Source organism: Ambystoma mexicanum, chromosome 3q (assembly GCF_040938575.1).
Source record: "Ambystoma mexicanum isolate Mex_15411 chromosome 3q, UKY_AmexF1_1, whole genome shotgun sequence".
NCBI classification, from domain to species: domain Eukaryota; kingdom Metazoa; phylum Chordata; class Amphibia; order Caudata; family Ambystomatidae; genus Ambystoma; species Ambystoma mexicanum.
In genome coordinates this window covers 675,119,888-675,132,788 of record NC_090926.1, presented here as the reverse complement: position 1 = coordinate 675,132,788, position 12,901 = coordinate 675,119,888, and the positions used below count along the sequence as shown (strand labels likewise).

General features: G+C 47.6%; 1 protein-coding gene across 6 annotated transcripts in view; it reads right to left on the bottom strand.

Moving 5' to 3' along the window:
• Positions 1-12,901, bottom strand: part of ARHGAP44 (Rho GTPase activating protein 44) — an 819,716-nt gene that overhangs the window by 29,744 nt on the left and 777,071 nt on the right. The gene's annotated exons all lie outside the window — the stretch shown is intronic.

The following is a 12,901-nucleotide window of genomic DNA, read 5'->3' as shown; positions in this document are numbered from 1 at the left end:
TCTGGTTCTCTGCGACAACACCGGTGAGCCTATCTGCAGACAGCATGCAATCCCCGCTTCCGGTCCTTATAAAGTGGCACCCACCACCCCCTCTGAGCCTTGTTGCTATCTTACCCCTAAATCTCCCCTAGATTAGCGATACCCGACTCACCTTTACCTTCAGACCATCTGTTTTCGCCCACTGCCCCTCGTGCAGCCCGTGGCACCTCCTGTGCTACACAGCACAGCCAACCAGCGTGTGGGTCTTTCTGGCGTGTAATACATTGGTGGGCATATAGTGGCCTATTAGGAGGTTGGCGCTACACACCCAGCACAGCTGACTCTTCCCCCTAGATGCAGAATCTGCAGAGTGCCATGCATGCTTAGAATTGATACAGGGTATAGAGAATGCCTGGGCCCTCACTTAAACAAATGCAAGATGCATCATTATTTATTTTGAATGGAGAGTATCTGAAGAGCCAAAAACATTATTTACTGCAAGCTCTGGAACCAGGCAGTTAGTTCCCTTCCCATCAGCTCTATTATACGCTTCTGGAATACTGAAAAAATGTTTACACGCAAGATGCTGCAAATGGAGAAGAAAATGGGCATTTGTCTCCAGAGGCAATACCATATTCTCACCATTATTTAAATACTTGTGTTGGCTTAACAGGGCTAAATCAAAGTAGTGTGCAAAGCAGCCATCGAAACACTTTTAAAACACACATTGGCAATGGCAAGAGTTTGGGTAGGCATGGGAAAGGTGTACAGGCACTGCCCTGCCGTAGTGGTAATAACTGACCATTGAAGGTAGCATATGCTAAATGGTGCGAGGACCTGGGCTTATAATCGCAGTGTATAGAGTGAGGGATATGAGGATTTGGGTGTCGTCAGCGTAGTTTGTGTAAGAGATCACAAGGACATTGATGTGGTCGAACAGGGGCTTTTTATACACATTGTACAGAGTGGAGGAGAGACAGGAACCTTGGTGTACCCCACAGGATGCAGGCGTTGGCTTGACAGCGGCCTCTATGGCAAATACTAGAGAGGATCTGTCGGCCAAGAACGAGGCAACCCATTTGGCAGCTTCCATGGAGAAGCAGGATGAGGAAATGAGGGCATGACAGAGGATCTCGTGGTCTACAAGGTTGCCCTGGTCATTGGCGTAATCAAGCTGTTTTTTGAAACCTAAGAGGGCTGTTTCGGTCCCATGCTTTGGCAGAAACCTGATTGACGAGTCTCCAAAATGTGGTGGTGTTCTAGGAAAGACTAGATTTGTACGTATGCAACGCTTTCCATGATTTTCAAAAGGAAGGGGACTGTTGTGATGGGTCGATAGTTGGTACAGATGGCAGGGTCAGGGCAGGTGAGATGGTACAGGAGGTGAAGAAGAAGTTGATGATGGTGGCAATTAGAGGAAGGAAGGGGATCAGGGCATTCCTTGACCAGCGAGGCTGGGCATATGAACCTCTTGCAGCGGGATAGTTTGAGCCCAGCGACAGTGTTGGTGAGGGTAGACATGCTAATTTGTTGAAACTTGAAAGGCGGGATGTTGTTTCGGGCTGGATAGGGTGGGTGACAGGCAGCTGGTATAGAAGATTGCTTAGCTTTTATTTTCCCTTGTAATTGTGTGATTTTGCCTGTGAAGGTGTCTTGGATCTTGCACCAGGCATTGTGTTTCATGATGGAGAAGGGTGTGGAGAGGTGGTTTCTAGCTCCTGGAGAATGGTGAAAAGTTCATGAGAGCTAAAGGTAGTGTTGGAGATTCTTTCATTGTAGGTAGTTGCTTTTGAGCTAAGGATACACTGTTTGTAGTGGAGAGACAGCCTGGAGAGGTGAGTTTTGTTGGCCAAGGTAGGGCCTTTGTGCCAACAGGCTTCACCTGCTCTCTTTGTAGCTTGAGAGGTGTCAAGGTCCGGGGTAATTACCAGACCATGGGTAATATAACAGATTTCTAATGGGGGACCAGGATGAGGAAGAGGGATTCTGTAATGGATTAATGATGGACTACCAGGATGAGGATGAGGGAGGTGGGGCTAATGTAAAGGATGACTAATGTGCCCTTGATTACTAATGGAGTACAAGCAAGAGAAAGAGGGAGGCAGAATGAGGAAGAGGGATACAGGGTAATACAATGGATGTATAATGGTGAACCAGGATGAGAAAGAAGGAAGCAGATGTAATGGACTACAAATGGGGTACCAGGAAGAGAGAGAGGGAGGCATGGGATAACGTTATGGATTACTAATGGGCTAATGGGGTGAGGAAGAGGGTGGTTGGGATAATGCAGTGAGTTACATATGGGATATCAGGACCAGGGCAGTATAATGGATTACTAATCAGAAACTGAGGTAAGAAAGTATGAGACAGATGTAATGTAAAAGGTTACTAATTGGGTACAGGAATGAAATAAATGGAGGCGGAAGGTAATGTCATGGATTACTAATGGTGCACCAGGACAAGATAGAGAGAGGTGGAGGTAATGTAATGAACTAGTAATGGAGACGGGGGTAAGGAGGAGTGAGTCAGTGGTGATGTAATGTGTTACTGACGGGGTACCGGCATGGGAGACAGGGGTTATGTAATGGATTACTAATGGTGTACTGGGATGGGAAGGAGGAAGGCAAGGTGAGGGATAATGTAATGGTTTATTAATTGGGTTTTGGAGTGAGGAAGAGGGAGTCATGGGTAATGTAATGGATTACTTATGGGTACCATAATGAGTACGGGGGAGTAGAAGTTAATGTAATGGATTAATAATGGCTTAACGGGATGAAAAAGAGGGAGGCAGGGTAATGTAGCTGATATTAATGGTGTATTTGCATGAGGAAGAGGTAGACAGGGGTTGGGGTAATGTAATCATTTTCTAATGGGGTGCCAGAATGAGGAAGAGGGTTGCAGGGGTAATGTAATGTGGTAATGGAATTGATCAATAATGGGGTACCTGGACAAGGAGGAGGGGCAGGATAATGAAATGGATTACCGAGGCGAGGAAGAGGGAGACAGGGGTAATGTACTAGATTTTTAATGGGGAATCTGGATAAGGGTGAGGGAGGCAGAGTTAATGTAATGGATTTGTAATGAGGTACTGGGATGAGGAAGAGTGAGGTGGGGTAATGTAATGGAATAATTTTAGGACAACAGGATGAGGAAGATGGAAGTGGTGGTAATGTAATGGATTAGTAAAGAGGTATGGGGGAATGGAAGCTGGAGAAGGAGTAAAGTTGGGGATTACTGATGAGGTAAAGGGATAATGAAGAGGGAGGCCGGGATAATGTAATGGATTCCCGATGGAGTACGCGCAAGAGGGAGCTGTGAGTGATGTAAAGGATTAACAACAGGCAATCTTGACGAATCATAAAGGGTTAACGTTAATGCAATGGATTACTAAAGGAGTACTGGGATGAGTAAGGGGGGAGGGAGGTAATGTAATGGATTAATAATGAGCTACCAGGACAAGGATGAGGGAGGTGGAGCTAATGTAATGGATGACTAATGATTTACTGGGACAAGGAGAAGGGAGGCAGGGGTAATGTCATGGATTACTAATGGGGTATAAGGATGAGGAAGAGGGCGGATGGGGTACTTTAATGGATTTCTAATGGGGAACCAGGATGTGAAATTGGAGGCAGGCAAATTAAATGGATTTATAATGGGATACCTACCCGGATAAGTAATGGATCACTAATTGGGTAATGGCATGGGAAAGAGGGTAGCAAGGGTAATGTAGTGGGTAAGCTATGAGACTCTGGGAAAGGGGTAGTATAATGGAATACTAATGGGGTACCAGCATGAGGAAGTGGTGCTAATGTAATGCATTACTGATGGGGTAGCGGGATGAGGAAGAGGGAGATGGGTGTTATTTAATGGATTAACAATTGGTTCTGGAATGAAAAAGAGGTAAGGAATAAACTATACACAAGTGTTTCAAGGCGCGACAAGTCAAGGGAGGGGAAACAGAGGGAAGACAGACAGCGATCCTACTAGGCCAGGTGACATTGAGATTGCGCAAGTGCAGGCAGAGGGGAATGGGAAAAGTGCAGGTGGAAAGGGGAGGGGGCAATTCAGTACATAGGACAACAGTAAAATAAATTAAGACAATAAATAAAACTGCACCCAGCTGGTGGCAATTGCAGGGGTAAGAGCAGACTTCGGGGGTCAAGTGCTAGTAGCGGCTGAAGGGATAAAAAAACAGTCCCAAGTGCAAGGGTCGCCAGGGGGCAGTGCAGGTGTGCGACTGGTGGGGAGGGGACCTGGGCCTGGGATCAGAAGGTAGCCAGGTAACCAGTGAAATTCAGGTTCTGCCAGGAGATCAGCAGGGGAGAGGACGAGAGGAAGAGAGAAAGCAGAAGCAAAGAGGAAGGTCTTGAGGTGCTTCCAGAACCGGAGATGGTTCTCCTCAAGTTTCAAAGAGAAAGGGAGGCTGTTCCAGAGGGAAGCCCCAGCAGAAGAAAGAGATCTGCTTGGAGAAGCAACTGACTCTGAGGGATTTGGAGGTGGGTGAATGAAGAGCTCTAGAAGGAAGATATTTAGGAAGAGAGAGTTGAAGGTATTGAGGACGCAGGCCCCAGAAGGCCTTGTGGACAATGCAGAGGGTTTTGAACTTAATCCTTGCCACCACTGGGAGCTAGTGAAGAGATTTCAGTCCTGGAGAGATATGATCCCTGGGCTTGAGGCCAAGTACAAGTCTTGCAGTCCTGTTTTGGATGAGTTGCAGAGGGCGGAGAGTAGAGGCAGGCAGATTTAGAAAGAGGCTGTTGCAGTAGTCCAGCCTAGAGAGAACCAGAGCTCTGAAGACAGTGAGCTTCTGGGGTAAAGAGAGGAAAAGAATACCTCCGAGGTGGTGCAGGTGGTAGTGTGACTTCTTAGAGACATCAAAGATGTGTGGAGAAAAGGGAAGTGTGGAGTCAAAGATGACCCCAAGGTTTTTAGACTCACAGGTGGGAGCAGGAAGAGGGCCAAGAGAGGCCGGCCAGAGAGTGACAGTAAAGGAGGGAGTGGGAGTGCCGATGAGGAGAATCTCAGTCTTAGTGGCATTAAGGCAGAGATCATTGGCAGCACAATACTCCGAGATAGCAGACAGACAGTCAGAGATGAGAGAAGGAGAGGAGGTGGTGGAAGGGTTTGGGTGTCATCCGCATAGCACTGAACATTGGGGCAGAGACCTGTAATGCAGTGGGCAAGAAGTGCCAGGTATTGGTTGAACAACCAGGGGGAGAGGTTAGATCCCTGGGGAACACCACAGGTAGAGATAGAGATAGAGGAGACGAAGGGCCCAAGTTGGACCTGGGAGGGTTGATCGGAAAGGAAGGAGGTCAGCCAAGCCAGGGCCTGATCGGTGAAATCCAGGTTATCATGGAGACGGTTGGCAGGATGGCATGGTTGACCGTCTCAAAGGCAGAAGGACGATCAAGTAAGATGAGGACACAGAGGGTGTTGGAATCAAAGTTGGAGAGCAGGTCTTCACGGCTGTTCAGGAGAGCAATTTCCGTGCTTCTGGCAGCTCTGAAGTCAGACTGATGGTCATGGATGGCAACTAACTGATTCAGTGTGAAGATTTTCCAGGAGTTTGCCCAGGAAAGGAGTGATGTAGATTGGATGATAGTTAGCTGGGCATAGCGGGTCAGCAGAGGGTTTCTTAAGAAGAGGGTGCACAAGGGAGTGCTTCAGGGGGGAGGGGAAGACTCCAGTGGTGAAGGAGTGGTTGCAGAAATCAGCCAGAGCAGGAGCCAGGGTGTCAATGTGGTCCTTAATGGTTTATGAGGAACAGGGTGAACCTGTTTTGACGAGAGTTTCATAGATCGAACTTGTCTAGAAACTTTGTCAGAGGAGAACAGGGGAAAGGCAGAGAAGGAGGGAGGAGAGGTGGCCACAGAATGGTCAGAGGAAGCGCATGGAGTAGAGGGAGGAGGGGGAGATGAAGCGGAAGAGAGAGAGGATAGGATGTCCTGGGTTTTAGAGATGAAATGAGAAGCTAGGCTGTGCAGAGGTCCTGGGAGGGCACAGGAGAGGTAGAGACTGCAGCAGGATTGGCCAGTTCTTTGCAGATTTTAAAGAGTTCAGCTGAGTTGTTAGATGCCGTGGAGACGCGGACTTGGATGTGGGCTCTCTTCTTAATGTGGACAGAGAGCCGGAATTGCCTTTGCAGCAGGTGGCAGGCCCGTTTTTCAGAGGATGTACCGGAAGAACGCCAATTTCCCTTCTCGGCCACCCTGCACTTGCATCTAAGGGTGACGAGGTCTGAGTCATACCAAGAGTTACACTTGGCTTTGGGTTTCAAGCAGAAAAGACAGGGGCAAGAACATCGAGAGTATCGGATATGGTAGAGTGGAGCATGCAAAGGGCTGTGTCAGGATGTGAGTCAGCCAGAGGAGGAGGAGGGAGGGGGGTGAGAAGGTGGCGGCGAAAGCCTCAACTGACACACGCTTCATAGGATGGATGACGGAGAAGGCAGTGCTGGAGTTGGCTTGAGAGCGTAGAGAGAGTGAGATGGGGGGAAAGGAGAAAGTGATCACTCCAGGAGAGAGGAGTGGTGAGAGGGAATGAAAGGGGAAGGTCTGAAGCGATCAGAACATCCAGAGTGTGCCCTGCAGAGTGAGTCAGGCCGGTGGGTAGAATAGAGAGAGAGAGAGAGAGTTGCAGAGGTCACGAAAGAGTCCAGTGGAAGGACAGGAAGCATCCAGGTGGATGTTGAAGTCTCCAAGAAGGAGGAGTTGAGTAGTTGAGACCAGGAGGTTAGAGGAGAGGTCCACCCACTCCGAGAGGAAGGAGGAGAGCTGATCAGGTGGCTGATAGATGGTAGCCACAGTAAGGGAATGGCCGGTAGAAAGAGAGAGCCTGCAGATGAGGCATTTGAAAGAGGAGGAGTAGACCTGCGTAGGTATAACAGAGGCAGGAATCCACTTAGGAAAGATCAGGCTACACCCCCTCTGGAACAGTTGGATCTTGGCATGGGGAGGATCTTGTAGCCATCAGGGAGAAGAGTGTCAAAGCTTGTGACAGAGCTGGCCGTGAACCATGTCTCAGTGAGACCGAGGACATCGAGGTCAAGTTCCTCCAGGAAGCGGCAGATGTCAGAGGAGTGTTTGACAGCTGAGCGAGAGTTTAGAGTAACAATATGGAGAAGGTTGCTGTCCTTGAAAGACTTCCGGGGAGGGGTACAAATCAGAGGTATGCCCTGCAGAGGTGTAGATGCAGCCCGAGAGGGGCAGAAGAGGAAGGAGGAGAGGGCAAGGTAGCCGAGGAGGAGACAGCAGGGGGAGGCAAGGAAGCCGTGGAGGGAAGAGAAGGGACAGCAGGAGAAGAAAGGAAATTGATGAGGCGCAGGAAGCGTCTATCAAAGAGGAGAAGGTTGGCTTGAGGGCCTTGAACAATTCAAGTCAACATTAATGATGACCTTAGAGGAGTGGAAAGAGGACAGGAGGATCTCCCACGGGTGCCACCATTAATCGGAGAAGAAGAGAATGGAGAAAGCACAGAGACCATTATGTAGAGTCCATAGGTCAGGCGAGGGAAGGACAAAGAGGATGTCAGTGAGGGTTTGCCTGGAGGAGGCACTGGTATAGGTGTCAGCGATAGGGAGGCCTGGGTTGGAGACCAGGATGTCCTTTTTAAACTTCTTCCTACCAGATTTGGTGAGGAGAGCAGGATAGTCGATAGATAAGTAGTTAGAAAAGATAGGAAAGACAGAGAGCACCATAGAATAGGCGGGGAGAGGAGAGAGGAGGAGGGGACAGGGAAGGGGTGAACCCTAGTACCCAAAAGTCACCAGTTCAATAAAATACACTGTTCAGTTGGGTTTACTATCACAATTGGATTGGCTGCGGTAAGCGTTCCAAAGTTCAGGAAAGTTCAGAAAGGTTTCTCTCCCACTCACACCACTCAAGGGAAGGCCCAAGCGGGATGGGAGGATGAATCCCTGACCACACCACCATCGATTGTGGTCAGGCTACAGAGGGATAGGAATTTATGCCCATGCAACCCTATGATGCGAGGGCAGGAATAGGCAGCATAACTTTCCACCTTACTCCGATTCTTCCAGTGACCATTTCAGGGTTTCCTAGATACGCTGGGCTCTCTTACTTCTGTGATGTGTCTGCTCGGGAGAGGTCCAAGGGCCGCAGGTACAGAAGTCACTTTTGGTGTCAGGATTGGGTCGGGATAGTACACAGTTCAGACTGCGGTGGTACGGTTCTGAAGAATGGACAGCTGGACCCTCTTGGAACGTAGAGATGCAGATGTCCACAGGACAGGCAATCTCCAGGACATGAAGAAGACTGATTCCCCTGGGAGTCAAAATTATCGGGCGGGTGTCAGTCGATCTTGTAAGATTAACAAAGGAGCATGCCTTGCACAGCTCGTCTTCATTGTTGAAGGCTGAAACTGTGGGAGCAGACGTCCTGATGTCAGGGGCATTGCTAGGATTGTAAAAGGTCTGGGGCTAGAGCCCATGACAAGTTTAGACAACCACATAACTACATCATATGAACGCACGCACTGCGTCACACTTTGAAGCATTCAGATTGCATAGTACACTGCTCATACTCATTTGGCGTACTGCTAACATGTAGCTATACTGCCACTCAGAAGTGTGAACATTCATCCAATAGTGCTAGGTAATACTTTGAGGTTATATAAGACAAAGAAAAGCCTTTGCACAGGAAGGCAAATGCTTTCTGTGGATTGGGAAATTGTATTTAAGCAGCAGCTGGAGAGCTACCCGTTTGCCACATTAGCCATACAGTCTTTTGCTGCTGGTTTTTGGGCTGAAAACTGACGGGGTAGCTAGCAGCCTTAAACAGTGGGACATCTTTTAATAATATAATGTAGCGAGTGCAGCCAACATAATGTTGCATCATCTATAAGTCTTTCACCCTGAAGTCCCCAACCTACCCCACTGAGAAACTCAGCATCTCCGAAGGCCTGCAATCCACCATATGTAAGGACAGGAGCAGACTTCATCTCCGCTGGTGCAGCAAGGTAAGAACCAGAAGACAGGCCTTCTCTGTCAATGCACCAAGACTCTGGAACCTCCTCCCCATCATCAGGCTCGCTCCATCGCTTTTACAGTTAGTAAATAGCTCAAGATGTTCCTGTTGATTGAATGGCTCTCTAACAGCTAGGTCCACAGAGCATCCACTCCCCACGCTACTTGAGACTTGGTGATCTCCTCGCTGTTTCCTCCCCTGGTTGCTTTTAGATCACTGGCTGCCAATTGCTTGCCCTCCCCTGTTGTTCATTCCTGCTCCCTTTTTTTAACTCCCCTCATTGTGTTCTCACCACTACAATTGGGGTATTGGGATGAGAAAGACAGAGGCGGGGGAACTGTTATGGATTATTAATGCGGTACCAGTAAGAGGAAGAGAGTCAGGGTTGGTATAATGGATTATTAATACGGTACCAGACGAGGAAGACAAGGGTAACACAATGGATTACTAATTAGGTAGCAGTTGGAGGAATAGGGAGGCAGGGATAATGTAAAGGTTAACATATAGGGTCCTGGAATGATGAAGAGGTGGAGTAATGGATTACCAATGGGGTACTGGGACAATGAAGGAAGAGGAAGGTAATCGATTACTAATGTGGTACTACAATGAGGAAGATTGAGGCGAGAGTAAAGAGGTACTGGATGAAGAAGATTAAGGCTGGGGTAATGCACTGGATTACAAACTGGGTACTGGTACGAGAATGAGGTAGGTAGGGGTATGCACTGTGTTCCTAATGGGGCACCAGGACAAATAAGGGGAGATGTGGGTAATGTCATTGATTACTAATCATTGGTATGAGGAAGAGGGAAATGAGGGTAATGTAATGGATACCTAATGCAGAAACAGGATGATAACAATTACTGAAGGTGTTTGTGACAAGGAAAAGGGAGGCAGCATAATGTTGGATTACTAATAAGGTACTTGGATGATAAAGAGTGAAGTGGGATATGTAATGGATTACTATTGGATGACAGGCCATGGGGGTAATCACATTTCTTTACATTTAATCTCAGATCCATGGTGAATTAGCCCCAATCAGCTTTAAACCTTCATTTCACCAGATTTTTCTCTTTACTAGAGGTGTTCTAATACATGCGCTGTACTTGGCATATCATACACAAATAAAACACTCTGTCTCTCTTTCTGTCTTTTTCTCTCTCTCACTGTGCTGACTTTTGCTCCGTGTGTCTCTTTTTGTCTCACTGTATGTCTCTGCCTCTCTGTCTCCCCCTCTCTTTCTGTGGGTGAGAGTCATGTTGTGAGATACAACTTTGCTAGAGCCACCACAGCCATTGCTGACAGAAGCATGACCAGATAAAACACAAGGACATCTTGACAAAGGGGGATAGAGTATGTTTCGTTTTCATGGTTAAAAGTAGGAGAACAACGGTGATGGATCACTCCCAAGGTGGTAGCCAGTCCAGTGTTGGATGTGTCCTGTAAGAATGTCACCATCATTGTCCATATGGGGGTAGTTAGAACGATGAGGATTGGACCTGCACGCAGTGCTGAGGTTCTGACAGTCTTTTACAAGGGAGCAGAGGAGTAGGCTGCCGGGTATACAACTGCATTTATTTCCTGTTTATTTCCTGTTTTTGTTAGTGCTTATGCATACTGTAACAAATGTGGGTTTCTGCAGCACTACCACCCAAAGAATGTCCATCACACAAAATTGAAGATTGTCTTGGCCGATCACACAGTAAGAAGATTTAGTTTGAGTGGGAGCCTTCCAAAGAAAGGACATTTTGAGAGACAAAATTGCCTTTTCCAGAACATACGCCAACAATAACAATAAAATATTGAAATATTAAATTGTTATAATATTGCAAACTGACACTTTAAATTAAACAGTGTTCATTTTTAATGATACTGTAGTCATAATAAGAACATTACAGCTTTCTTACCGAGCAAAGCAGATTATGAAAGCCTAGAAAAACCATATCCATTATTTTCTGATAGAAGGTTATCTTTCTGAGATGGACAGTTTGGAACAATACCATTGTACTCTTTGAAATAGCCACACAAGGGGCCTCATTACGAGGTGGGCAGAATGGGTTTAATGGCACCGGTAATGGTGCCGGAGCCGGTAAACACATTCCGCCCTATTACGAGGTTCCCTTGCAGGACCTTCTCAGAATGTCTGGTCAGACCAGACATCCTTTGCGGGTCCCGCAAGGGGACCAGGGAGCTAAAAACGGGCCCGTTATTAACGGGCCCGTTATTAGCTCCCTCCCCATTCCCATTGAGCCCTATGGGGGGATGGGTTTTTTGAATAAGGAATTACCGGGTCCTCCAAGGTTGGAATGACCCGGTAATTCCTCATTCAAGGAACCCAGACCCGAGTTTGGAGGCAGCCATGGCGCTAAAAGCACCATGGCTACCTCCAAACTCGTAATGAGGCCCAAGGAAAAAGGAAGTGACACATAGGGCCTCATTACACGGTAGGCGGAGGACCAAGGTGCTATTAGCATCTTGGTCGATGCCGGTAAAATACCGGCACCGCCTTGGAGGAAAGGGGAATTACCGCCCTATTCCAAGGTTGGCGGGGCGGTAATTCCCCCTTCCCCCATTGCCCTTCCCCATTCCCATTTTTGCCCCATAAGTCTCTATGGGAATGGGGAAGGCGCTAATTACGGTACCGCAAATTGTGGTACCGTAATTAGCACCCTGGTCCCTTTGCGGGTTGCTTTTTAACGCCTGCTAAACAGCAGGCGTTAAAGTACCAACCCGCAAAGGGACCTCGTAGTAAGGCGGTAAGGGTTTACCGGTACCGGTGCCCTTACCGGTACCGGTAAACCCTGACCGCCGTCCGTGTAATGAGGCCCATAGGCCCTCATTACGACCCAGGCCTTGGACCATGCTGCTAATAGCACCATGGTCCATGCCGGTAACTTACCGACCCCGCCATGGCGGAATGGGGAATTACCGCACCATTCCGAGGTTGGCGGGGCGGTAATTCCCCATCCCGCCATGGCCCTTCCCCATTCCCATTTTTGCCCCATAGGGCTCAATGGGAATCGGGAAGGCGCTAAGTACGGTGCCGCAAATTGCGGCACCGTACTTAGCACCAAGGTCCCTTTGCGGGTTGGTTTTTTAACGCCTGCTAAAAGCAGGCGTTAAAGTGCCACCCGCAAAGGGACCTCGTAATCAGGCGTTAAGGGTTTAACGGCGCCGCCACCTTAACGCCTGGGTTGTAATGAGGGCCATAGTACCAATGAATGTTCCTGGCTACTTTGCATGGGCTTGAAGGACTTTATGGGTTCATAAAAATGACCACAGCTCTTTATATTTGACAAATATGTCCATGATAAAAGGGTTGCATGCTTGAGTCACTAAGAACAATACAGACAATGTGCCTAGTAATCATTTAATTTTTCAGAGCAATCACCCCAACATTAAAGTGTTGATAACCTTGAACTACATATTCTCATGCAGTTTTGTAGGACCAGGCACTGGGTCTCAAGGTAAAAAGCTTATCTTTTGGTGCATCCAAAGACACCTTTGGCGAAATATATAAATGATGGTCTTTTTTTAGCTGGAACTACTTACATGGTATTCTTATGATTCGATAACACCCAGAGACACCAACGGTTTTGATTTACACTATATAAGGATTTTAATACATTGATAGGCCACATGGCGGCCATGATAGCATGTTTAGCAAGCATCCTGAATGGTTGTATGAGTGTTCTGCATAGAAACCTTCAATATGTTATTGCAGGCACAGCAGTTTTCTAGTATGGTAATTTTATGAGGCTCACCAGCAGTGGGGCACCAGGTTCTGCCATTTAAGGCCCACAGACAGCAAAGGCGGCACCATTGCAAAGGAGGATATACATCTTAATATCGATTAGAGTCTAGCAAAATGAGTTGTGTTTTTATTTAAATTAACAATTTTGCAACCATTCTGAAATATCTTTTTCAAAATAATCTGC